The following is a 5,174-nucleotide window of genomic DNA, read 5'->3' as shown; positions in this document are numbered from 1 at the left end:
TCACACGGGCGAGAACCGCTGTGTTGGATGATCTGGACTACGAATGTTGGGTTGGGAAAGCTTTCTCAAAGGATTCAATGCTCATTTGATTGCTTTGTGGAGGAGCAGAAAAGACCGTCTATGGGTTGTTGTGTTTTTCCAGGCAATGAAAGAAGACACAGATTCCTGGCAGAGGAGACAAAGTCCCTGAAGGCAGAGGAGTGGTACCCTTGGGGAACAGCAAACTGTCCGTTACAATAGGGGAGAAAGAAGAGGTGTGAGAACCTGACGGGGGGGTATGTGGTCCAGAGTTCAAAACCACCGAGAAACTCTGAAGGGTTTTCAGGGTGAGTGATGGCCAACCAAGTCTAGGGAAGAGAAGAAGACAGGAGACAGGAGCGATACTTAGTATATAACCAGGTGCCTAAGAGTATGACTTTCTTTGAATTGATAAATTGATTTTTTTTTCTTACAAGCCTTGGAAATATATAATAGAGCTGAATGAAGAAAGACCTGCCAAGTTGCTAAGGGAATAAATAATACACATTAGAGAGCCTTGGGCCAGAGCAGGAGCAGAGAAAGGAGATGGGCGATGAGAGAGATGGGGAAGGTTGTGACTGGAGCCAGTAACAGGTGGAATCAACAGGATTCAGAGAGGGGAAGGAGTAAGTCCAGGGTGGGTGTGAGGACAGTATCGGCAACAGAGCAGAGGTGTCTGTAAAGAAACAACCAGTGGGCCCTGAGCAGAAATGATTCACATGGGATCAGTTCTCTTCCTGGGATGATGCTTCCCAAGTATCTCAGGAAAAAGACACCGGTCAGAAAGGAAGTGAGCAGGTCACGTGACCTTTCCAGTACATTTCTCCACTAATGGTAGAGTGTGGGCTAGATTAAAAGTGTCATGAACAGGGAAAGGAAGATAAAAACAGAGACCGGGCACACGTGTAGCCTTGTTTTCAGGAAGTTTCATGGTGAACAAAGCAAAGCTTGTTTGGGACATTAAAGATGTGCGTGGCAGGAGAGGGAATGGAGGGCCTTAAGGTTGGAGAGAGGTCCTTCAGATGCTCGGAAACTCAAGTGTGCTAAGAGCTTGAAAGACTAGAAAGAGCAAAGAGGAGGAGAGACTCCAAGAACCAAGGAGAAGAGAGATTAATCGTCCTTTCTAGCCAGGCATGGTGACTTCCACCTGCAATCCTCACCCTTGGGAGGGAGAGGCAGGATGATCACTGCAAGTTCAAGGCCAGCTTAGTCTGCATGCATGACCCTATCTATCTCAAAAGACAAAGCAAACAGAAACATAGACTCTGTAATAAAATTGCTTCTGCTTGGTAAAGGACACTACAGTGAATGGTGCTTGTAAGCCCAGTGCCCCATATGAGGCCACCCTCGTGTGAACCATACCACTGTCCTAAAGTTGGCTCACCTGGGCCTCAGATGTGTCAGATTGCTTTATGGATGATGGGAGAACTGGAATAGGATCTCAGGGGGCTTGGTTTTTAGGATCTGTTTCTGTTTTATTCTTTGCCTTACACATGAGAGATAAGGCTTGAATGAGTAGCTCTTTTTAAAAATGGACAAATCCATTCATTGATTTAAATTATCCGCTGCAGCAACACTTTGAGGCTGGTACAAGCAGTGTTCCTCTTTCCCTGTCACTCAGGGAGAGGTGGAAGTGCCTTATATAAAGTCCCAGAGCCTCAAACTCTCACCCCATCTCCTAACCCAGAGCTCTTACCCCCTCAGCCTCTTTGCCGGTGGTGCTCCATCCTCCTACCCAAGTGCGCAGGAGAAAGGCTGGAGGGTCTGTGCTTCTGCTGTGACCCAATTCTCCTGTCACCAGAACACAGGTGATCCCTGCCTGGCTTTGGACAGTGTGGTGTGAGCTCCTCTACAATTCTCCGTGGTCTAGTCTACACCATGGTCAATCTTGGAAGCCATCAGATTGGAATCCGCTGGAATGTTTTATCAACACCACAAGGCCAGCTAGCTGCCTCGGAAGTCTCCTAAACCTGGAATAGATTGTTGGTAGGTGGAAAATAAACCCTAACTACTTGATATCAGGGGTCTATTGCAGCCACATAGTCTAATCTAGAGAGATGAAGACCAAAGAAATTGTCCGACCTGGAAAAATAAAGTCCCACTGTTTCACAGATAGCCTCTCCAACAGTGGCAGGCACCATCCCAGAGCAATTAGGGAAGAAACATCGGCAGGTCCCTCCAGTAGTTAAAATGCCATCAGGACATTTGTTAAGGCTATATTGGACGGTGAGTTTTTATTACGAGGTTCATTTGTGGGCTTGAGGAGAAATTGTTTTCACAGATGTTCAGGGTGTGTTAGGAGGAAGTGGCCTTTTACAGGGGTTCAGGTTGATGGGGTCTCTGGGGGATGCCTCTGAATGCACGCACGCACAGAGGAAGTAGGGAGGGGTCTGAGGAGGCAGCAGAGGACACAGTGGAGCTTGAGGAGGAGCGTGGAGCTTGATTGAGGCAGCTGAGGCGATATTTTGGAATTTCAAAGACTTGGGTTTGAGAGCTGTTTCTGCCACTCGAGTTCCTGGTTATTTGGCCTCCGAGCTTCAGCCTGGAGGCTGCATAAGGCGGGAAAGAAACACTGACTTTGTAGATCTGGCGGTGAAGTTACATAGCGTCAACGCGTCACACGAACGGTCTTTTTGCTGTTATTGTTAATATCTACAAGGAGGCCCCCACAGTCCAGGTCTTTGCTTTCTTTCCGTGTGGCTGTACCGGTCCAGAGGAGTTAGTTCCTGTGACCTGAGTTGTGTTCTCCGGAAGCAGATACATTGCAGCTCTCCCCTCCCCTCGCCTCTTCCTTAGCCCCTCCCTTCGCCCGCCATCGCCCCTCCCCTTGTCCTTGTCTCCCCCCCCCCCCGCCCCCTCCCCGCCCCGGAATAGTGATAGTGTCTGGAGCTGAAGCCTTTGCAAGATGGGTGGGTTTAGCTGAGGCTGTGAAATGGCTCCCTCGTGAGAGTATTTGTGTCCTTACAGGAACAGACACTAGAGAGCTTGCTGTCTCTGTGCTTCTTAAGGACGCACAGAGAGGTGGAGAGGCGGGAAATCATAACGAAGGCATCACTAGAACCCTGGCGTGTTGTCACCCTGAGTCCGGAAATCCATGTAGATGAAGTCCACGATTGAGCCCCTCAGTGGGTGGTACCTTGTTCTACTGTCCTGAACAGCACGTGACGCAGGGTGGAGGTGGGACGAGGGGTAGAAGGGTCTCTTTCCTTTCTACTTTTATTGTCACAGTGTTTTGGGTGCGCCGGGGCCTTGGGATATGTGGTCATGGCTAGGAGATGACTTCTCTTCGCAAGTGAGGTGAGAGGAGCTGGCCAGCCTTCGGTTTTGTGTAGCCTGGCTTGCAGGATCACTGACTGGTGGGTTCAATGAGGTGTTTCCCCCGTATTCTCAAGCATCCGAGTTGGTTGGTGACACTGTTTGGGTAGGTTTAGGAGGTGTCACCGTCCTGGAGGATGTATGTCATGGGCGCCTGTTTTCAGTGCATCCTCTCTGCTTCCTGGCTGTGGTTTGAGTTGTGACCCCCCCTCAGCCACTGCTCCAGCCTCTAACCGCTTGCTGCTTCTACTCCACAGCTGTGACCTATTGTCTCTTTGGAGCCCTAAACCAAATAAACCCTCTTCTGTAAGTTGCCTTGGTCATGGTGTTTTATCACAGCCATAGAAAAGTAACTAAGCTAGAACTTGGTATCAGGGAGCGGGGTATGATTGTGAACACCTGGCTGTACGCCATGTTGGTTTTAGAGGAATAGGGAAGACTTTGGGATTTTAGACTAGAAAGGCACCTGAATGCTGTAGGCAGGGCTTAGTGCACCACCATAGTGGGAGCTGGGGAGACAGTAGCGCGGAGAGTCATGTGAACCATGGAGGCCCAGCTTAAGCAGTTTCAGAGGGAACAACATTAGGAACTGGGCCAGAGACTGTTCTTGTGAATATTTTGGCAAAGAATGTGGCTGCTTTCTGACCTTGCCCTAAGAACTTGCCTGAGACTAAATTTAGAAGTAATGGACCGACTTCTTTGGAAGAGGAGATTTCAAGACAGCCTTAATATTGGCTCTGTTCCGTGGTCATTTGTAATCACTCTCATGCAAGTCTACAGTGAAAAGGAACGAGTGGGGTAGCAGAAAGTAAACAGTGTACAGTTTAGAAAGGAAAAGGACGCTGGCAAGATGAGTGTTACTGCCAAGGAGTGTGCTGAAAGACTGGCTGCAACCGTTAGCAAGAGTAGAGCCACTAAGGAAGGGCCATATCTGCTCTGGGGGTGGGGGGAAAGGAAGACTCCACCCCACTAAGCTACCAACTTGTGAAAGGAAAAGGCCTAAGGTATTTTTCTGCTCTTAGAAAAGACACAAAAGCTGTTGGAAATGGGACTCAAGGGGAGGGGGGTTGGTTCTACCACAACCTTGGAGCTGAACATGACATGGCCATTCATCCATATTGTGCTGGCTTTAGCGTCATGAAGGGGCTCTAGAATCTTCTTCCTCCGTGGTTTCAGAGAGCCACTGAGACCAGGTATGCAGCAGGGCAGTCCCTACATAAAGACCCTGAGAGGGCAAGAGGTCTGGAGAGGCCATTGTATGAAGTTATGGCAGCAACCCCTGCATTGTCTTGGGGATCAACCTCAAGGAAAGCTACACATAGGCTGTGCAACCAGCCCAAGAGAGAGGCAGGGAGTAAGCTGGAAGGGTGGAGGCATCTAAGCCCTTTGACGTGGAGTTTGCACTGCTAGGTTTTGGTCTTGCGTAGGTTCAGTATTTATTCACGATGACCCATTCCTCCCTCCTGAAATATTAATGTATATCCTATGCCATTGTACACTACAATTATGCAATTTCCAGTTTGATTTTACAAGGGGTTACAGTTAAGAGATGACCTTGAGTCTCAGAGGAAATTTTTCTCTTTAAAATAATGTTGATACTGTGAAAGGCTGGGGAACTTTTGAAGTTGGACTAAATCCATTTTACATTATGATATGGCTGTGAGACTATGGGATCTAGGCAGTGGGATATAATGGCTTGAATGAGATGTGTCCCATATTCCTCGGCATCTGAAAACTTGGACACCAGGGGGTGATAGTGTTTGCGTGGGTTTAGGAGGAGTGGCCTGGCTCGAGACAATATGTCACTGGGAGCAGATTTTGAGCTATCAAAAGCCATGTGC

Source organism: Acomys russatus, chromosome 18, assembly GCF_903995435.1.
Source record: "Acomys russatus chromosome 18, mAcoRus1.1, whole genome shotgun sequence".
Lineage (NCBI taxonomy): Eukaryota > Metazoa > Chordata > Mammalia > Rodentia > Muridae > Acomys > Acomys russatus.
The sequence above is the reverse complement of the archived record's forward strand: the minus strand, read 5'-3'. Positions refer to the sequence as shown.